Raw genomic sequence first — 23,891 nt, 5'->3', positions numbered from 1 at the left:
GCCGCCTACCATCACACGGCATATGTGGCGGATATTACAGATTCATGCATACTCGGATTGGACTTTTTAAGGAAAGACAATTTTTCCTTAGACTTCAAAAACAACAAACTGCTTTCAGCATCTGGTGACATAACTATCCATCCTCAGAAGAGATCCACACCTGTAAATGCCGACGCCTTGTCCGAAAGATCCAGCTCGGGAAGCCGCCGAAATCATGCTGGGGTCGAAAAGAAACGTAAGACTACCAGCATTCTCCATCCCAGAAGTTCTTCGGTCGAGACCTTCGTCTCCCTTCTAACCGCCTGTTTGATCGCCGCACGGATGCTCCTTCATCGCCTGAGGAACACATCCAAGACGTCCAGGCCCGTTTCGAAGTGATGCACCGTTCCGCACGAAAGCGAGTGAACTTGGCGACGGAGAAGGTGAAGACCACATACGACACGAGAGCTACTGGGCATAAATTCAAACAAGGAGACAAGGTGTGGTTGTGGAACCCGATTCAACGAAGAGAAGCGAAGTTCTAAATTACAGTCACCTTGGGATGGGCCGTACACAGTCCTAAACAGGCTGAATGACGTCGTGGTTCGGATTCGTAAGTCTTCGAACTCTAAACCTAAAGTCGTTCATTACGACAGGTTAGCTCATTGCTATGGCCATAGTACGTAATGTAAATAATTGTAAAAAGTATAAGACCATGGTCCATTTTGTTTTTAATTGTGTATTTGATTTGATTTGTATTTAGAATTTGATTTGCATTTAGTACTTGATTTGTATTTGATAGCATTTGATTTGTTTTATTTATTGCATTTATTGTTCATGTTTATTATTGTAATGTAATGCTTATTAATGCATTTATGCCACAGTTGTAAGTTTAGCTTCCTGTCCAGGGATTGTACTGCCCGGGACGTGCAGTCCTTGGGAAGGGGGCAGTGTTACGAATTTGGCATTTAAAAAGCTAATGTTAGTTCAATTATAAATTAAATGGTTTTATTTCTCGCGCAGTGCAGCGCGTGACAAATATTAAAAGAAAGCTAAGTCGGAAAATTGAAAATACAAAAGCGCGTGCATTAAATAAATAAATATCTCTTTTTGATTTCCAGAAAGTACTGGAAAATTCTAGCGCGTGATTTTAAAATCTTATAAAAGGAGGAAAACATCTCAGTTTGTAGGAGTTGCTTAGTTTGTTGTTGTTTAGAAAACTGCTGTTGTTGATTATAGCGAATTCGCGGATTAGCGTTCTTTAGCTGTTTTGAATTAAGTTCTATTGTACATTTGAGTAGTTAAAAGATAACTACTGTGAGATATTGTAATACTGCATGATAATTTGAGAAAATTTAAGCATTTTTGTTGTGATAATAATAAATTTTTGTTCATTTTTCATCGGACTTGTGCATTCATTTCATAACGAACCCGTACGCACGCAACAGTATATTGGAAGCGGCTTTGATATTAAATCAAAAGCCGAAAGATGATGATAACGTTGCATTGCAAAATGATTCTCAATATTAATTTCTTTATCTTTTTCAAATTTTCGTGAAAATCTTCCACGTTTAATTCCGGTGATTTAACTTCTTCTTCAAATACATCTCTGTGTGCTTTATTTTCTTCCTTCATCGGTTCCAGGATCTGCTCTTCAGCTATTTTTCTTTTCCTTTGAGCTCTAGTAGAAACGGCATTAAAATGGTATCACTACGTTTACGTTCAAGTTATAAACTAATAAAATAAGGCAGTTCAGTGTTAACAGGAAGTAATAACCTGATATCACTAATATTACGTTCAGTGATGAACTAGTAAAATAAAGCAATTCAATATTAACAGGAAGTAATAACCTGGTATCACTAATATTATGTTCAGTGATGAACTAATAAAATAAGACAATTCAATATCAACAGGAAGTTATAATCTGGTAGCGCTAATATTGCGTTCAGTGATGAACTAATAACATAAAGCAATTCAAAATTAACAGGAAGTAATAATCTGATATCACTAATATTGCGTTCAATGATGAACTAATAAAATAAAGCAATTCAATATTAACAGGAGGTAATAATCTGGTATCACTAATATTATGTTCAATGATGAACTAATAAAATAAAAATACGCACGATTATTCGATCTCGGTCGGTGCCTCCAAAATAATTAAGACTGTGATACTTCTTTGGCGAAATGAAGCAACTCCAATGATGGAACACAGCAATAACTTTTATTTAACACTCAAAAAAATGGCAACATACAAACAAGAAGAGAAAACATATTCTATCATTTAAAAATAAATTACATTCTTCGTGCGAGAGTCGCACGTGGCACTCGAGTCTGGTTTCAAATATTGCCATTCACAAATACCTTAATGTTCATCTATTTAAATTATTTAAACTACAAGATTTTAATACTATTTAAAGCTGTTACACTGTTTACCATGACAGATTTAAAAGTAGTTGAATGTATGGTGTTGTCTTATCGGACGACTTCCTGGTTTGCCTCTTTATAAGATATTTTAAGATCTATGTCCTTGTTGATGTTATATACTGTAAGTGAGTTTATTTTCTGTGGATACTTCAGCACCATCAGTTCCTTTGGCTTTCCATTCTCTTTGGTAGCTTCTTGATGATCGGAAGTGAACCATCATGGTACTTCTATTAGAAGACCACAAACGTTAATTTATTTTTTCATTTGATGTTTTACACCGATCTCTAAATTTACTGGATTTAGAGTCTTCACTATCGTTGCTTTGATTTTCTCTGATGTGTTTTCTCTCTTGGGATACGTAAACAGATCTTGCCCTTGAGCTGACTTTCTTCCTCTTGATTGTGTGCCTCCAAGATTGCGACCTCTGCCTGAATTTTTAGCATGATCTTGCTACATTCGCATAAGTCTTGCTTTCTTTAGCTAATGCCTGAATACGATATTTTATATTCTGTATGGTTTCCACCTGTCCCTTTAATTGTACTTTTAGAATTTGTAGAGATATTAGGATTTTTTTCAAGGAGGCAAGATGAAATATGAGCAATCGCCTTCGCCGGGAATCGAACCACGGACTTCTGAGATACCGGCTCAGTGTGCTGACGACTACACCACGAAGGCACGCAAAGAAGGTGGTAGAAATATCTTGTATACTTTCTCTTTTAAAGGGCGACTGGGGTTCTATGGGACCCAGTCGCCAAATCCTGGGTGTGGAGGATCATCATCCAACACCCTTTTAGTTTGGGCGCTATTGTAGGGACATTACGAGTTTTCGGAAGCAGGCAAGATGAAAAATGAGCAGTCGCCTTCGCCGGGAATCGAACCGCGGACCTCTGAAATAACGGCTCAGTGTGCTGACGACTACACCACGAAGGCACGCAAAGAAGGTGGTAGAAATATCTTGTATACTTTCTCTTTTAAAGGGCGACTGGGGTTCTATGGGACCCAGTCGCCAAATCCTGGGTGTGGAGGATCATCATCCAACACCCTTTTAGTTTGGGCGCTATTGTAGGGACATTACGAGTTTTCGGAAGCAGGCAAGATGAAAAATGAGCAGTCGCCTTCGCCGGGAATCGAACCGCGGACCTCTGAAATAACGGCTCAGTGTGCTGACCACTATGTTATGAAGGCACGCTAAGAAAGTAGCAGAAATACCTTATAAAGTTCTAAAAACTGATTTCTAATCTAAATATCATAGATTTCCTTACTTTTCTGAGCACGCTATCTTTGGCCGTTTGCCCTCCATAGTTAATTAGGTACTCTTATACTCCTGTGTATCTAACACTACATCTAAACGAAACCTGCATCCAGCATTATTTAGCATTCTTCTTCAGGAACTTTACTGTTTTTGGAATGTTTGCTGATAACGTTTTGTTATCAATACCTGTAGGCCTTTCTGCTACTAGACTGGCTGCATAAGTTCAGACCGTCTTTCGTGGAAGCCCTCAAACGACGACAATGTACAATACAACTATCTAGTGAGACTCTGTAAATAGGCTTTTAGCAGATTACTTACTCTCTCAGCATCATACGAAAACATGCAGCACCTAAAGGAGACATAACGCTTCAAACTCAATATCATACGCTCAGTGTTTCCAAAGAACAAAAAAATACAGATTAATCGCCCTCCCTTTCGGGGATCCAGATGGAGCATAAAACACAGGACATTCTAGTGCTTAGGCTTAACTTCGCTTCCATATCAGTGTGGTTCCTTCGACACATGTGGGCTTTCCCAATGCCTCACAGACAGGTTCGCAAAAAGTATGAGCAGATATCATTATTTGAAACAAGACTTTCAGTTTGTTAAAAGGAAGCAGAGTGGTCAAATTGCATGATCGCTGAAAATTGCGGTTCGATCGATGCTATATACTAAGATGTTGGAAAAAATGAGTGAACCATGGGGTTACAGATCATCAAGAATGTTGCAGACGACGAAGTGCGAAGACAGATCAAAAGGACGGATTTAAAGTTTATTGGCGTTCATATGTCCTGATGCGTCCTTATCAACGCTCCGACGTGTAATTGGGACACTGTTGACTGCAATAAATATTGATAGGCGACTTACCAAACGCAGGCTGAGGTCACAGACCCCATTGCCCCGTCTGTCTCTCATTTTGCACACCTTCAGGAACGTTTGTAGTGGCGGCGGGGCATTCTACCTGAGATATCACGGACTGGAGTAGAACTGCTTTCAGCTATAATTCCCCTTCAAACTGAGTCCCAATGAACAATAAAATATGTCTGAAAACGTCCAGGATATCTGTAATCACCCGAATTTCATCCGCCATACAGCCCGATAACTAGGAGCTACGGTATGGGGTGCCATTGCCTTTGATAGTAGGAGCCTTTGTTTGACGTCTGTGAGACCTTTACAGCACGCTCGTACATCTCAAAGAAGATGCTATGCTTCGTAGCGTTCACTTTCATTTCACGGACACTAAACTTGCATTTCAACAGAATAACATTCGGCATGATATATCATGCGTTTCTAACACTTATGTTCGTACTTCTTCAATACATCTCTGGCCAGCGGGATTCCAAGATCTGTCCCCACGTTTGCACTGAAATAGGCAGGCATCTCCGACCGACCCGGAACGCGCCGATCTAACTTGCCAGTTGTAATGTTTATGGTAAGCAATCTCGAAGGAGGGTATCCGCCAACTCTAAGTCAATGTCCTAGGCAGCTAAAATCTTACGTCACGGCCACAGCTTGAGCTTTGGTCTATGAGCCATAAACACATTCCTAATTTTGTTTACTCTTGTAGCTGTATTTCCTGAATAAAACATTGAATTCCTATGATACTGTTAGCGTTTTGCTTTCAAAACATGTGCATCACATTAACGGATTTTCTTTCTATTCTAATAACTCCTCCTCGGTTCATCGCTTTTTATGTTGTGAAGTATATCTCTTATTCGCAGAATAAATTCCCTTTCTGTTAAAGTAAAAAACGATGATTTTTCAAAAAAAATTACCTCTATTTTACTGTTCTGTGTAAAAAAAGGTCGAAGTGAAAAATGCTTTCCGAAACTCAATTGCCACTCCAAACGAAACCACTCTTATACGAGAAAATTCCTCAAAATATTCACTAATCAAAACTGGTAGTTTTATATGCATATAACCAAACATAAGCACACATATTATATTTTTAATTCAAAAACGTTTAATTCACTTTATTATATGCAACTGTGCTATAATTCGAAACATTCTACATTTACTACAATTAATTTTTATTTTCTTCTAAGCGGACATGCATCTTTTCAAGTGAAAGTGATATTTGTTAAATAATACAAAAAATTTCTCTTTACTTCACTGCTTATCACCAAGTTTGTTCCCTTGAAAGGTTTTCATAGGGCAAGAAATAGATTATTGATTGGAATTAACATAATAGATAACCCTTTTGCAAACTCATATATTTCATAAGAAGGCATCCATAAGAAGTGGTCCTGAATTCTCTCAAATTTTGGAAGAAACTTTTGGATAAGATGCATTCAGTGTCACTTCATTACCTCTATTCTCACCTTCCCAAACAGACTCTCAGTTCCTGACTTATTTACGTCTTTTGTCTTGAGTTACTTTACTTCTACTGCGACGAACATTTGTTTGCGGTTCCTGCATCGCCATTAAAGACTTATAATGTATTTGTATTCCAAAGAGGAGAATTAGGACATCATTATCTATGGGACTGAAAGCGCAAATCGCTAACTAGGCTAACTTGCGCCATGGCAACTATGATGAAAATGTGTTCCAAATTATCTACCGATACTTTCAAAATTTAAAGGGATAAAATATTTTTCTTCTAACAGTTTTAAGTGGATCTCTCTGTGATCGAGAGCATAAAATTTCTGTTCTGCAGTATTTGACTGTTACAGTTTCCGGGTACAGAAACTGGCAGTTTTTTTCTAGTTATGCAGTAGTCTCTTAAAACTATAAAACGCTTTGGAAGATATCCAAAGGTAATGTTAGCTTTCAGGTTCTTGTATTAAAAGTTATACCTATATAAATTGGTTTTATTATATATTTAAGTTTGTATTAATGGCCGCATTTGCAGATAGATAAAGTAATAGCTTAAAATAAATTAAAGAGAAGGCAAATAAGGGAAATCTCCTTAACACAAAAATAATTGCCAAAAAAAATTCTTGACAATATAAAGACTAAAATCACTAGCAGTCTGGAGAAGATTTAGTTTTAATCAAAGATGACTGCTGATTCATCAGGGCACCCCAATTATAATTTCAAGAAGAGCCCTTACCGGAAATGTTGGGAAAAGTTGTTTCTAGAATTTTGAAAGCAATTTTTATTAACTTTCAGAATATGGCTAATTGGCCAGAAATCGCTAATTGTTTTGTCAACTGGGTGATATAATTTACTTTTAAGGGTATCCAGGCTGCTTTCAACTATTTCTCCAGGTCTGCTTAAGCCATTTTCCCATATCTAATATCAATTGTCTCAGAATAGAAGGTCAGACAATAATACATGGAAAAAAAATACATAAAAACATAATTAATTAGCCACAAATCATGTTTAAAAGATACTACTACCTAGAAAATGCCCGAAATTTGCGAGTAAGTAAGTAAAATCATCATATAAACATATATGTAAAAGCTGATATAAAATGAAATACAGTACCATAATAATGAAAAATACATACATAAAATTATAATAAAATACAGATGATAAGAAAAACAAAACAATAATAAATTATATTCATAATAACAATAATAAGACAATAATAAAACATGCATACATAAATGGCAACAAAAATAGATAATAATAAAACAAAAATGAAACAATAATAAATAATAATGCAATAAAATAAAAAATACGTACATAAATAATAATAAAAATAAACGGTAATAAAACAATAATAATTAATAATAATAAAAATACGTAATAAAAATACATAAACTACATCTCTATTCTGGATAGTTATACTGTATGCATTAAACCTAGTCCAAAGATAGACGTAATGAAGTATATAAGTTATAAATATCTTCATCAATTTCATAAAATAATTATTCTTATCAAACTAAAAGTGAAACATGCCAATTTAAAATCAGACAAAACGTCACCCTTATTATTATTATTATTATTTTTTATTTATTTTTTTTTCCTTATTATGTGCTCCGCCTTAAGCACTACACGGAAAGGGAGGGATGTCCCGTTGAGGTCTTTTTAAGAAAACTGGTTTGTATCCAGGTTACACATGGCGAAAACCATGAAAACGCCCATGCAGCCAGCCCGTTCGCCGGGACTCGAACCCCGAAACGAACTACCAGTGTTCAGCGTCTGTAACCGCTCGGCCACTAATGGGCCGTCAGCCTTAGTTTGGCATAGATTTTGAATTAAACTCTGTCGATTTGGAATAATTAGATATACTTCGTTTTTCTCATGAAGAAATCGTTTCTTATTGTCTCCTGAAGAACAGATAATTGTTTCATATTTATTTCACTTTTACTTTTGGTGATGTTTTATTTATCTGAAAAATATTGGACTACTTAATTTATGAGTTATCAACTATTGTGTGAGCAAAATTACCTTTCCCTCTATTCATTCAACTTTAAACTAATGTGTAATCTAGGAATTCAAAGCTTGGATGTTGCTTAGTTTGCGAGGCAAGGGATGAATAAGCGGCAAAACCATACCTTCCGTTTATAAATTCAGGTAGTAATAATGAACAGCAGCTATTTATTCTAAATTTTAAAAACCTATGTGTAAACTGTTTCATCGAAATAAAGAAGAAAATAAATATTTGATTAGTTGTGAACAAAAGATGATCTGATCACACAGAGAGTAATTAAATTTTATTAAAAAAGAATTAAATCCTCAAAAATTAGAAAATGACTTGTCTCAAAGGAGGAAAAGTAAAGTCTTACATAAATATATTTAAAACATTTTTACCATCTGCATTATACAGCTGCAAATGGTTTTGTAAAAAATGAATCTTATATATATATATAAGATTCATTTATATATATATATATATATATGTATTCATATATATATATATATATATATATATATGTATGTATGTATGTATACAGGGTGGCCATAATTAAACTGACGGTGCTCACAGTGTTCTGTAGCGCGATCTATTTGCGAGAATGGCGCCACATTTTGTAGGAAGATTAAACAAGACGCAGGACAAAGGATTCGGCAAAGAAAAAAAAAACAAATTAGTTCCAAAAGTCACTGCTAGGGGAATATTTGGCGCTGTGTAATGGAAAATAGAGTGTTAACAAATGCAAATTAATACGGAATAAAATTACCTTTTATTATGCACATTTTCTGATTTATTTCAAGTGCAATATGGCAACATTTTTAAAAAAGCGTAAAATCTACATAAACACCGATAAAGTCTCGTGATCAGCAATATCACGTATGTTGAGCAGAAGCAGAAGTTATTTATTCAAATTTCACGTTACATCCATTCACACAATGCCAGCTGCTTGGGTTTTAAAAGGCAATGTGTTACTTTTCGAATCAATCGGATTGAAAGTTTATGTGCAATGTCTCCTTCTTTAGTCGAGCGTGCGTTACTGGTCAAATTCTTTTACCTCAACCAGCGCAACGCGTCAGCCGCTCTTTGTGCTTTTAGAAAGCGCAAAAAAATGTAAAGGTAACGGCCCTCTGTCAGTTAATGGAAATTAACTGACAGAATGCTAAAAGCAATGGTTGCGATGCTTGAGAAAACAGGTTTTCTGAAGGTTCAGTCAGGCAGAGGACGAAAACCTGTACCACAGGATACAATCGAAGCAGTTGCCAAGCGATTGTTGACAGAGGACCAGACAATGTTGCTGCCACCTCTAGCGCTCGTGGAGTAGCTCGAAATATGGATATGCCTTGCAGTACGGTATGAAAAATCTTACGAAAGATTATCTTCTATCCTACAAGATCAGCCATGTACAGGAGTTACTGTACCCCGACCATGATAAGCGATTGACTTTTGCTCTCACCTTTCTTGCCAGAATGGAGGTGGATGATGCTTGGCCGTGGAAAAACTTATGGGGAGACGAGGCCCACTTTTACCTGAATGGAACTGTGAATACCCAGAACTGCCGAATTTGGGATGACAAACCACCACATGCAGTCACAGCAATTCCCTTACATTCACCAAAGGTAACTGTTTGGTGTGGGTTCACAGCGAAACTTATCGTAGGTCCATTCTTCTATGAGAACATTACCTCGACAGGACCGGAAACCTGTTCTGTTCCCGGAGAGAAATATCGCCACATGTTGAACAGCTTTGTCATTCCGGCACTTCAGCAAAGACTATGCCTGGGGGAAATCATTTTCATGGAAGATGGAGCCCCTCCACACGTTGCTGTACGGGTTCAACAGATGCTACGACAGAAATTCACAACAGAAAGAGTCATTAGCCGCTACTTTCCAACTGCATGGCCACCTCGGTCGCCTCGGGCCCATTGCGACTTCTGGCTGTGGGGTTACCTTAAGACCGAGGTCTATCAAGGTGTGGCCAGGACCTGGTTAGGTAGAAGAATAACATATCACGGACTGTACGGCAGTTTCCTGCAGACATGTTACTTTCTGCTGTTGTGCATACTGTGCACAGAATGCAATATGTGGTCCACAACAACGGCAGCCACATTGAACCTCATTTGAATGCAAAATAAAAGGTAATTTTCGTATTGATTTGCATTTGTTAACACTCTATTTTCTATTCCACAACGCCAAATATTCCCCTAGCGGTGACTTTTGGAACTAATTTGTTTTTTCGCGGAATCCTCCGTCCCCCGTCTTGTTTAATCTTCCTACAAAATGTGGCGCATTCTCGCAAATAGATCGCGCTACAGAACACTGCGAGCACTGTCAGTTTAATTATGGCCACCCGGTATATTACTCAAAAATTGTCAAGAAAATAAGGCGCAAAACAAACTCACATATTCAAAATGATCTAAGGAATAGAAATGTATTCTTTTATTCAACAAAATGTGTAAATCACTTTCCAAAATTCAAGGGTAATACCAAGCGAGTCATCAAGAATGTTTCAAAATAAGACATTTGATACCGCTTATTAAATACTATGTGATACTCCAGTCTCACACTCTGTTTTTCCTCAAAGATGTAGGAAAAGGAAAGTAGAACTTTAAATGTTCAGTAAAATAAGGCTTCTATTTATTACGATTCTGTAGGTGATTACTAGGGCGGGAAGAGGATAAAACGCAATATTTTTCCTGTCGAAATAAAATTATATGTAGAAGCTTATTTTAACGCCGCCTTTTTTCTCGTTACACAGCATCTTGTATTCTGAAAACGATTTGTTTCAGTGAGCTATTTACTATTTTTAAGTATATAAATTACGATATAACAACATTCAGATATTTTTCATTTGATGCGTTACAGCACGTAACCGAAAGTAGAGGCCATTAGTTAATTCCTGCTTATCGTAATTTAAGGGTTTTCAGTTCATATTTCTTCTTTATGTGCAATCCATTGCACTGTTATGAATCTGTACATATGAGATTATTAAACATCAGTAAAGATACTAATTCAGAAGTCAAACAACAAAAATCAGCGTTATATTTTCAAATTTTTCACAGGACTAGTTTCGATGGTTTTACCGAACCACCATCCTCAGCTGCAAAACCGGAAAATGACAACCGTTTTTGTCCGAATCTAAAACCGAATCTAAAAAAAAAGACTCATTAGTAACGTCAGATATCTCCTAATAGAATAATAACACTAAAAATCTTATTAGCGTTACTTTATTACAAATATTACCTGGTTCCTTGTAGATTCTCAATTTAACTACATGTAAATACATTTACACAATAAAATACATATCATACAAGTCATGATTTTCAATAACACATCTCCGTTTAGAATAGACATTCATAATCAGGATTTATCCATATAATGGTTGCGGCTTCTTTAAATGATTAACCATTTCGAAATGTAGTGACATTAGGTATCTTTAAAATGAGGAGACATAAGAAATCAGGAATGCCTTCGCCGGGATTCAAGCCTCGGACCTCTCAAATAATTCGCCGATTGTGCTAGCCATTACAAATTTTGTTAATAAATTTTGTTTTGCAATGATTAGCCTTTTTAGCATGCCTTCGTGGGAAGGCATGCTAAAAAGGCGGGAGAAATATCTTATAAGTAATATTATTCGAAATCCTTATGATCGACCTTAAAAATTTTCTCTATCCAATTTTTCCCCATGAGTACAAATTAAAACATTTTGATTTTTTGCACAAGGAAACAACTATAGATTTAGATAAAGTATATTCTCAAGAAATATCGATTTAACTATATCCAGTTTACCTTCAGAGCAGAAAACCAAATGTTTACTTCTCGCTATATGGATGAATTAGCTTTTCTTAGCAGAACCTGAAGACGCTTAAGAAAAATAATAATTTTGGACAAATAACGAAATCTAACTTTTAACGCGGTCTCCGGCTTCCTATATTTTAATTTAGGTAATTTTTATATTCGTTATGAAAAAATAAAATTAAAAGAGTTTTGACTCCCGTACGACAAAAATTAACTGGGATGTTTAATTTTGAAATTTGCATTTTTTGGGGTCATTTTCAACTTGCCTTGAGGAGTTAATTAAATTAGACAAACTCGAGGAAGCAAGTTTATATGAAGTGCAGCAAAAATACATAAGTCTTTTCAATTACGAAAAATTCATGCTTTGTCAATTTAAAATAAAATAAATTTTGCGCAAATAACAAAATCTAACTTTCAATTCGATCTCCCGGTTTCGATACTTATATCTGAAAAAGTTTTACACTCTTAATGAAAAAAATATGATACCATAAATCTTGACTGTCTTACTACAGATAGATTTGATGTCATTTTTAACGTGCATTAAGGGATCGGTTTATTAAATTAGAATAATTAGAGGATATAAGTTCAAATGAAGAGCAGCAAAAATGTGGTTAATAGGCCGTACAAAGGAAGCTCTGCGGTGTCCACACCAAACTTTTCTAGTTTGTTAATTTAATGTACTGCAACCTTGAGGTTCCGTAACCTGTTCATTGCAAAACAAAATTTATTTTGATAAATTAATCAATTGAAAATTATTCTACATTTTTCTAAAAATGTCATTGGAAAGTTTTCAGAATGAACTGATAGAAAAATAAGTTTAGTTTACTGACTTCATATTTCATTCATGTAGTGGGGGAGTTGAAGATGCTAAATAACAATTCCAACGTTGTTTTCCACACCACAGAACATTTAATAAAGATAATCAGAAAAGGTACAAATTAGATTAACTACAAGTGCCGTTTGATACAAACAGGATTCTGTATAGTTTTACCAGTCTTACCACATAACCGATTAGTGCCTACTCGCACTTGCTGATGTATTAAACAGTTCAATTTACCACCTTCGCGTGGAAAACTACAGTTCCTTATTCTACACCTTCACGTGTAGGCAGACATCTCACCACCTTCGCGTGGGATAGCAGAAGAGTCTCTGTCATACTCCTCTTTCACTTCGCTGCTGGCGCATCGGTGAGGCCCTCTGGTGGTTGTGTCGCACTTACGGATACTACAACTCGGCCTTCCTGACACTTTTTCGTCCACGAAAACACGGATCAGCAACACTGGAACATCAAGACAGCACCTGAAAATAAATTTAAAAAAAAAAAGAAAAGGAAAAAAAGAAAAAGAAAAAAAAAGAAAGAAGTGCGGAAGGTCCACACATAGTCCTATATAGTAGAAGTCCACGGCTTCATGAGATCAGCTGCTGTAGTGGTACATCCAGGACCTTCATGGCGTCCCACTTTTTCCACCTGGTAACGATCTTTACCTTTCCTCGCTGTTACACGATATGGACCGAAGAACTTTGGCCTTAACTTTAGTCCACCTCCATACTGCGTTCTTTGTATGGCAACTAAGTCGTTCACATTGTATACTCGTGCCTCTTTTCTCTTCTTGTTGTATGTTTTTCTATTCTCTTCCTGGATTTTTAGAATGTTTTTCCTTGCTTCCTCCCTCATATCTTCTCGATCTTTAATCATAATATTTCTTTCTTCTTCTTCAAGAATTTCCATAATCTTTAAGTCCTCTCGATTTCTCATTTTAACACCAGTGAGAAGCTCAAATGGAGAACTCTTTGTGCTTCTACTCTTAGTGCTGTTTAAGATCCTTAGCACATCTCCAACATATTTGTACCACTTGGTTGGATCATCTATGGCTAATTTAGACAGGACTGGAATCAGAGTGAGATGAATCATTTCTACTTGTCCATTTCCTCTAGGAACGCCTGTAGTTGTAAATATGTACTGGATCTTCTCTTGACTACAGTAATCTTCAAAGTCTTTAGAGGTAAACGCCGTACCTTTATCACTTATAATTTTCAAAGGACTAGCGAAAGTTGATTGTTGCAGTTTCAGCTTCTGCAATGCCTCTTGAGCTGATGTAGACGTTACTGGATAGAGCCATACGAACTTTGTGAATGCATCAACCACGGTTAAGATGTGATTGTAGTTCTTATTTGTCCAGGGTAAAATGGTCCTATAAAATCGATATGAAAAGTGCTCAAAGGGATACTATCTTTTGGTATGGGATTCAGCAATCCTTCGCTCTTACCTCGTTTTCTGTCGCACAAAATACATTCTACACAATTTGAAATCACTTGCTCAATTCGTTTTCTAAGGTTAGGAATATAAAAGTCGTTTTATAGCAGATCTTCTGTTTTAGACACTGCGAAATGTCCCTTGTTGTGGATACTACGTATTATTTCTAACTCTAATGCTTCGGGTACCACAAGTAGCTCCTGACCACTGTCGAACTTGTATAATACTCCATTTTTCACTAGAAAATCTTTCTTTAGTCCTTGCTCGACTAAGGATTTTAGCAACTGGAGACGCTCATCACTTCTTTGCGCAGCTGCAATTTTGGCTGTAATTTCTCCCTGAGAACAAGTAACCATCATAACAGCGTTCCTACTTAATGAATCCACATGCTTCATTTGTTGCCCAGATCTGTGAACAATTTCATACTCAAATTCTTCTAGAAGTAACGCCCATCTCGCCACTTTAGGGGTTAGATCTTTCTTAAACATGGTCTTCTGGAAAGCATCGCAATCCGTAACTATTCTGACCTTAGATCCTAAAAGGTAATTCCTGAATTTCTTTAGAGCTTCTACTATAGCTAAATCTTCAAGCTCATAACTAGATAGCTTCTCTTGTTGGAGACTAGTTTTTTTACTCATGAAGTAAATGGGGTGTAACTGTCCATCATCTGACTTTTGTAGCAATACAGCGCCGAAACCATGACTGCTTGCGTCTGTATGCAATCCTAATGGTGCTCCTTGTTTAAAAATATGAAGAACCGGACTTGTGGATAAAAGTTCTTTAAATTTATTAAATACATCTTTTTGCTCAGGCCCAAATTTGAATTCTCCTCCGTTACGACGAAGATCATTTAATGGTTTCGCTATTTTTGAATAATTGGCAATAAATTTCCTAAAATACCCAGGAAGGCCCAAGAAACTTTGAATCTGCTTAAGGTTTTTGGGTTCCGGGAAATTTTGAACAGCCCTGGTTTTTTCAGTAGAGGGGCGAATTGTACCATCCTCAATAACATACCCGAGAAATTCTATTTTTCTTTTCAAAAATTGGCATTTCTTAAAATTAATCTCCAAACCATATTCTTTGGCTACTTCTAAAACGCGTTTCAACTTTTCTAAACCTGTAAGGATCTTAAGTTTTACTAACGTTTATTTTATTTTAAATCTTTACTATCACTTCTTATGTTCTACTTCCGGCCAGAATTAAAAGCGTTAACTTATTTATGCAAAATTTGTCTGGCGAACGCCAAGTACTTAAGTTGTGGCTTTTTGCCAAGCGAGAGAGAGGAAGGAGTTAGTCGAAGCAGGCCGCTTACCTTAGAAGTTTTACTCAGTTGCTAGTTGCCTTCCAGGCCAGACGTTTAATCCTCGTGATAATTTTAAACGTATTGTAGTGTTAACAGTTCTCTGTACTACATACGGCTTCCTGTTAATATAAGGCCAATCTTCCACGTTTATTATTCCAAATTTAAGTTAGAGTTTAGTTATATTTTTATATTCTTAGGTTCAGACCACAAGTAGTTGGTCTCTGTATTCCGAAGTACGGAAATTATTGTAAAGAGTGAAAAATAAAGGGTTTTGTATACCCTTCCTGTGTATCCTGTCTACTTCCCACATTTATTGAACATAGCTTTAGTAAGCTCCCTGTTCCGAGTCAGGTCCTTGCATGTTCCCAAAGAAAGTAAGGCAGAACATTGAACCTGATAGTGGCGTCCAACGAAAAAGAATAACCATGGCCGAGTTTCAAGAAGAACCTGTGCTGCCTGCAGAAGCTGCTCAGAATCCAGAAATGCCAGCTGCCGCCCTGGAAGGATTTGTTTACATCGTCCAGACCATGCGCGCTTCGATGAAACCAGAAGCAACATTTAATGGAAACACACCGGTAACCAGTTTTTTGGAAAAATTGGATGACCACTTCATGCTCTACCCCGTGCACGAGTTTCAAAAAGTTACATTAGCTACCAGCGCTTTGAGGGGCCAAGCGCTTAACTGGTTCAAATGTATAGGCAGAAGTCTCTTGGGTCAAGCAGGAAGTCCCACCTATACTTAAGAGAATTTCAAGACTGCCCTAGTAAAAGCCTTCAATGTCGTAAGGGATCGTGCGAAATTAGAAACGGAACTTTTCAGCATATATCAGCAAAGAATCGAAAATCTCTCAAGCTTTATTTTAAGAAAAATTCACGTCTTCAAACTCTTTATGGAAACCGTCCGGATCCTGAGATAATTCAAGTGATTTTGCCGAGGTTACTTCCCCAAGTGCAAGACTTTATTGAATTAAGAAATCCGACTACACTGGAAAAGTTATTTGAGCTAGCAATCCAGTTTGAAAGTAGAAGAACGGCGGACATTGAAAGAAGACGTGAATATCAACAACGAAACCAATTTGGTGAACCAAGACCACAGCAAAGTCAAGCGCACGGCTACGGAAGCAAAGCGAATCAGTGGGCAAGGAAACCCGAGCATTCAAAAACATCCGGCGAACGTCGACAGTTCAATAGCAACCCAGGAAAAAAGTCTCAAGGCCAGTGGAAAAAGAAGGAAAGCATGGAAACAAAAAAGGATTTAAACTAAAACGGATTTCTGCTGACGGGAGGGTGCGGAAATCCGAAGACCAAGAAAACCCCTCTTCCTACAAGTTAAATACAGTAATCGTGAAAAATTTGACTCTTCCGAAGATTGAAGTGTTGGTGAATAATATCCCAGCCACCGCACTCCTGGATACAGGCGCGCAGTGTTCCTGTGTGGCAGAAGATTTTTTAGGAAGTATTTTCGGAAATACCGCATATATAATTCGGATAATACGACAGTGTTAACGGAGCAAGGAGAAAGATGTAAGTGCATAGGTAAATTACCACTATACATCCGTATCAAGGACGAACAAGTAAAGGTTATGTTTTTCATAGTAAAGAATCTGCAAGCACATATTATCTTAGGAATAGATTTTCTTTCAGAGGCACAAGCAACGCTGGATTTTAATGAAGCGTCCCTTAAGCTGACAATGAAACCAGTTCGAGAAGAAAAGGCTTAACTGCCGGTGTTAAACCTTGACCACCTGCCTAATGAAGAGCAACGAAGAATCCGACAAGTGGTAAGTGAATTTGCTTCGTTATTTAGTGATATTCCAGGATTTACTCATGTTACTAACCATAGTATTGACACCGGAGATTCAATGCCAGTTCGCCACAAAGCATACCGGTATGATAAGAATAAGGAAAAAATTATAGAATGGCATATCACCGATATGCTACGTAAAGAGCTCATAACGCCCATCTCAAGTAGTTATGCTAGCCCGGTGGTTTTATGTAAGAAAAATAATGACTATCCATTTACACATCCAAAAAGGTGGAGATTCGCGATTGACTACCGTAAATTAAACTGCATAACTAAATATCCGGTATATCCGTAACCTATTATTGAAGAAATTCTAAGGAACATAACATCAACCAAATATATGACAACTTTAGACTTAACGACTGGTTAATTTCAAATAGGGGTTAGGCCTGAGGACGTACCTAAGACTGCTTTTATTAAACTGCATAACTAAATATCCGGTATATCCGTTACCTATTATTGAAGAAATTCTAAGGAACATAACATCAACCAAATATATGACGACTTTAGACTTAACGACTGGTTATTTTCAAATAGGGGTTAGGCCTGAGGACGTACCTAAGACTGCTTTTATAACCAAGTCTGGCACTTATGCATTTCTGCGTATGCCGTTTGGCCTTTCAGGGACACCGGCAACATTTCAGCGATGTATGGACATTGTGTTAAGGCCCGTTCTTGGAAAGTCCACATTTATCTATTTAGACGATATCATTATTACTACTGATAATCTCGACCAACATGTACAGGATTTAAGACAGGTGTTTGCTTTATTAAATGAGGCCGGTCTAAAAGTTAATGTCGAAAAGTGCAAATTTGCAGCCCCTGAATTAAAATATTTAGGTTACAAAATATCTCAGAAAGGAATCGAGACAGACGAATCAAAAATAATCGCTGTACAAAAGTATCCGACTCCAAACAACGCGTAGAAGCTCTCTTCTTTTCTAGGACTTTGTTCATATTATAGGTCCTTTATAAAAGATTTTGCAGCTATTGCTGAACCACTGTTAAAATTAAAAAGGAAAAAGGCAAGATTCTCGTGGACGGCCGAAGCCAATAGTGCGTTCGAAAAATTAAAGCAAGCATTAACGCAACCCCTGTGTTGAAATTTCCTGAAAAGGATGAAAATTTAGAAATTTCAGCGGATGCTTCGGATTATGCGGTAGGAGCGGTACTTTCGCAAAATCAGCAGCCCGTGGCATTTTTTAGCCGAACTCTAAATCAAACACAAAGAAACTATTACGCGACCGAGAGAGAGGCACTTGCAGTTCTGTTAGCAGTGCAAAAGTTTCGAATCTATTTTGGAAAGGCGCAAATAACAGTGTACTCTGATCATGGGGCGGTAACTATATTGTACTCATGGAAAAACGTATCCCCAAGGTTAATAAGATGGGCACTCAAGCTACAAGAATATAATCTGGTAATCAAGCATACCCCCGGAAAGGAAAATATCGTAGCTGATGCCCTATCCAGAATTAAAATAGATGAAGAAGGTAATACTGTAAAGGTGGCAATGCTCACAGCATGTACAATAAATTCCCGAGAAACTGTAATAACCGAACTGGGTAAGGATCCTGAGTTTGGAAGCATTTATGAGTATTTAAAGGATCCTGAAAATTTTAGCCACCAAGATATTGTGGCGATAAGAAATAGGGCGGCCCATTACGAACTAATAGATGGTCTATTATTTTATACAAAAACTACAAATTCCAACAACGAATTTCGACCTGTTATCCCAGCTAGTCTTAGATTAAATATCCTGCAGGAGTTGCATGACAGCCCTTTAGCTTCTCATGCTGGAATTCGAAAAACTATACAATGCGTACGCGAGGCAGTCTATTTTCCTGAACTGCAAAAGTTAACAAGGGCGTATATCCAGTCCTGCCCAACATGTCAAGCAGTTAATTATATTAATTTCCGCCCGGCCGGGTTTCTAAATAGTATTAAATCCGAATTTCCAAATGAAATAATTGGCATCGATTTATTGGACCCTTTCCCAAAAAGTCAGTTAAATAAAAGTCGTTATCTCCTTGTTATGGTTGATCATTTTAGTAAGTGGAACGAAATTGTTCCCTTAAAACGAGCCTCTGCGAAATTAGTTACTGATTCTATTTTAAATAAATATATTTTAAAATACGGGGCGCCCCTAAAAGTTATATCGGATAATGGTCCTCAATTTGTAAGTAATGTATTTGAAGACATGTGCCAAAAACTGGGCATACGTCATTTAAAAATAGCCCCGTATCGGCCGCAATCAAATATAGCGGAACGGGTCAATAGAAAAATAGTGAAAATTATCCGTAGTTATGTTAAAAATTTTCATAAAAGCTGGGATAACTATGTCAATGAATTTGCTTTCGCCCTTAGGACCGCAAAACACGATACAACGGGAAAACCTCCTGCTGAGTTATTTCTAGGCAGAAAGATTATAACGCCGTTAGATAAATTATTTTATGTGTAACAAAGAGCCCCAGAATTTAAAATGGGTGATATAGAAAAATTAATTAAAGAAGCAAAAAAGAATACTGAAGTAGCACAGAGAAAACAGAAGCTTTATTATGATTTGAAACGACGGGGAGTAACTTATAAAGTAGGGGATGAAGTGTTCAAAATTAAGCATTCACTTTCTTCAGCACCAGAAGATAAAACTGCCAAATTTTTTCCACGATTTAAAGGACCATATGTCATAGAAAAAATAACTCACGCTGTAGTGGTGTTAAAAAGCAAGAAATGGTGAAACGGGCTCCGCAAACATTGATCAAATAAAAACCTACTATGATCGTAATAAAATGAAAATTTTCAAAGATCTTTTGCAGGATCCGGCACGGCAGACACGGCAGGCACAAGCTCCAGAGGGGGAACAACGTCAAGCACAAGGACAAGCCATTAGGAGGCAGGAGCAATTGAAAAGAAAGTTTCCCCGTTGGAAAATTGAAGGTAACAAGAAAAAGAAGCCGTTCCACCGTCCAGAAAAGAGAGCTCACGAACACCCCCAGAATGAAGAAGGGAGAAGGACGACGTATGCAAAGAGAGCCAGGAGAAATAACGGCAACTATAACCCGGCTCCCAAACGGAAGATCAACTCATCGGACAGGACTCTCCGCAGCAAATGTCGCCGAACTGCGGAAGGGCCACCAGCGGCGGAGGAAAAGTTACAAGGAAAATTTGAACGGCCAGCAACGAGGTCCAAGCAGGAACGCGAAAGAAGTGTCCCGGTTCCGCCAAGACCAGCTGCCATCAAACGGCCAAGGCCACAGGCAGAGGCGAAAAGAAGGTATTCAAGGGTCACCGAAGTGGAGGAAAAAGAAAGCTTCTAGAGGAAGGCTCTGAAGGGCGAGCCCGCACACGAAGGAGGATAAATCAAACAACAGTCTACGCTACTTTCCAGGACTGGGCTCAGAAAAGAATGTCCGAATATCACAAAGATAAGTAAAATTTTATGTTACTTTGCAAACTTAAGTTAATCTTTCATTCTTACTGCAAGTGGCAGATTTCAAGAAGTTTTACCTCATGCGAGGTCTACCTTTGTCGCCAAAAGGGCGAGAAATGAGTTGTTACCGATTTTGGTATTATGTTTTTCAATTACTGGCGTGTAAATTCAATTACTGGCGTAAAGTTGATGTATAATAGCGATGTGGAAAGACTTAAATATGGTAAAAGTTATTGTATAAATTTTATTTAAAATTTCTGGCAAGAAAGAAGTTTTAGTCTGAAAGACTTTTTGAAATGTAGTATTTCAATGTAGAAGAATTGGCACTTGCTTTGAAAAGAATAGAAGTTAACAATGTATGTTTTAAAATGCGTAAAATTAACGGCATGTTAATATTTTCTTATATACAATATGAACTGTTATTTTAAATGTTAAGAAATACTGTGATATGGTAAAAGTGAAAGTAATGCCAAAAATTTTAAAACTTATTCGTGTGACTGAAAAAAGACTAAATTATGGTGAATATGTGTTAAAGGTTGAATGAATGTAGTTAGGCTCTCTGACGCTACACTTCAGAGTTAGCCACTTTCAGAATAGTACCTCAGGGTTTAGAGTTGAAGATAGGGTGTGTTACGAGGTCTTGTCATGTTGAATTTTAACACGTTAGTGTTTTGATTGTAGGAGGCAGTGTTGAACACGTATACATAAACACATTCGTGTTTGGTGTTCTTTTACAACACATGTCAGAGAGCATGGGGAGAGATAATTAAAATAGTCATGAATGAAATAAGAATGTTAAGAGAAATATAAATATGCATGTTACTTGCCATTTCATTGTGTAACATTTCATTTTAAACTAGTTTTCCTTCCAGATCTCTGGAAGGAACCAGATTTGAATAAAAGCTCCTGTTTAGATGCAGTGCACATGAAAAATTGGGTGTCCATGGAGCTACTATTGTAAAAACAAATTTTTTTAAAATTTCTAGTTTCTAGTGAGAAATGTTTGTAAAAGATTGGCCTCGCGTTAGATTCTAGAGCTAAAAGGTTTCAACAAGGTCGTTTTAGACCTCAGTTTCAAACTAATTAACTCTGGCGGGAAGTATGTAAGGATCTTAAGTTTTACTAACGTTTATTTTATTTTAAATCTTTACTATCACTTCTTAGTTTTTACTTCCGGCCAGAATTAAAAGCGTTAACTTATTTATGCAAAATTTGTCTGGCGAACGCCAAGTACTTAAGTTGTGGCTTTTTGCCAAGCGAGAGAGAGGAAGGAGTTAGTCGAAGCAGGCCGCTTACTTTAGAAGTTTTACTCAGTTGCTAGTTGCCTTCCAGGCCAGAGGTTTAATCCTCGTGATAATTTTAAACGTATTGTAGTGTTAACAGTTCTCTGTACTACATACGGCTTCCTGTTAATATAAGACCAATCTTCCACGTTTATTATTCCAAATTTAAGTTAGAGTTTAGTTATATTTTTATATTCTTAGGTTCAGACCACAAGTAGTTGGTCTCTGTATTCCGAAGTACGGAAATTATTGTAAAGAGTGAAAAATAAAGGGTTTTGTATACCCTTCCTGTGTATCCTGTCTATTTCCCACATTTATTGAACATAGCTTTAGTAAGCTCCCTGTTCCGAGTCAGGTCCTTGCATGTTCCCAAAGAAAGTAAGGCAGAACATTGGACCTGATAAACCTTCTTTCTCATTTCGTGCGGGAATAATAAAATCGTCCATGTAAGTAACAACAGTGTCATCCCGAATTAAATCTCTAAACACATTATAAATAAATCTTTGAAACACACTAGGGGACGTGCACAAACCAAAAGGTGCTTTTAGAAATTCGTACAAGCCTGCATGAGTAATAAATGCCAAATATTTAGTGCAGTTTTCTCAACTGGAACATGAAAAAACCATTCTTTAAGTCTAACGTCGAAAAAACCTTTGCTTCACCCAAACGATCTAAAACCTCTTCTACTTGTGCCATGGGAAAAGAATCCTTAACTATTTTTTTATTTAACTGCCTGAAGTCAACACAAATCCGTGTCTTCCCCGATTTTTTTCTATACAAAACAATTGGCGAAGCATATTCTGAACACGACGGCTTTATAATCCCATCCTTTAACCATTCATCTATTTGATTATCAACAATTTTTTGATCAGCAAAAGGAATTCTCCTCGAACGCTGAGAAACTGGAATATCATCTTTTAATATTACTTTCATTTTTAAGTCTGTACTGCGCGGCTTTTCTAACGGTTTATACTCATTAATAAGAGTGGAAACAGTATTGCGTAATCCTTCATCTTTAATATGCCATAAATCTGTTGCGCTGTCTGCCTCAATGGCTGCAGATATAAAAGACAAAAAATTCCTTTCCGAAGAGACGAAATCATTTTCATATTGCGTAATCATCACCTGGTCACAACAGATCATTTTTAAACAGGAAGGGGGGGGGAAATACAGTCTGTTATCAATCCATCAACCATCGCTGCTTCAATCTCTTTTTGTTTTTTGCTTTCGCATAACGAAAAAATAAACTTAGCCGTTTCCGCTTTAACCACGTGACCAAACGAACTTTTGATTTCTATACATCCACTTGATAATTTATTCGGAAAAAGGGATTTCTTTACAACTATCAATTCACTTCCAGAATCTATTAAACATTTTACTTTCTTACCATCAATCAATAGTTCCATAAATTCTAACTTATTTCTAGCTGCATTATCCGATTCAATCTCTAACCCAGATACCTTTTGTGGAGACAAACTTTCCTCCTTTCCTAACCGTTTGGGACAATTTCTCGCAAAGTGAAATAATTATCCTTTACTCCCACAAACATAGCAAATACGTTCTGGTTCTTTTCTAAGATCGTGTTTGGAAAAATTAAGCTTTTTATTTTCTGGAGTTTCGATTCGTGTGTTACTGGTATCAAACTAAAGATTTACCCCTGGATGTATAAAATAAATCACATTCTCTTCCCAATTGATTAGGTTGGTACCAACTTTGACTCTCCCGAACACTAATATGTTCCTTTGTTTTAGAATCAAGAGTTTCATACAACTTATCAGATACAATAAGATCACACAATTTCTTAAAGTCATCTACCTCTCTTAACTTGCAATAATAATTGAAAGTTGCACTGAGTCGAGACGCGAACTGAACATGTGATTCAGATGAATGTCTCTGCGCATTTTTAAAATTGTTCAAACACTCACGCGGTGTTGGCTGAAATTCTTTCAAGATTAGAGTTTTTAATTTATCATAATCCGCGATTTCTTGTTCAGAAACATACGTTAGAACATTATTACATTTATCACCTAATATATTAATCAACACTTCTGATTTTAACTCCACT

Source organism: Stegodyphus dumicola, chromosome 6, assembly GCF_044657685.1.
Source record: "Stegodyphus dumicola isolate Sdum_Otavi_A_Nest chromosome 6, ASM4465768v1".
NCBI classification, from domain to species: domain Eukaryota; kingdom Metazoa; phylum Arthropoda; class Arachnida; order Araneae; family Eresidae; genus Stegodyphus; species Stegodyphus dumicola.
The sequence above is the reverse complement of the archived record's forward strand: the minus strand, read 5'-3'. Positions refer to the sequence as shown.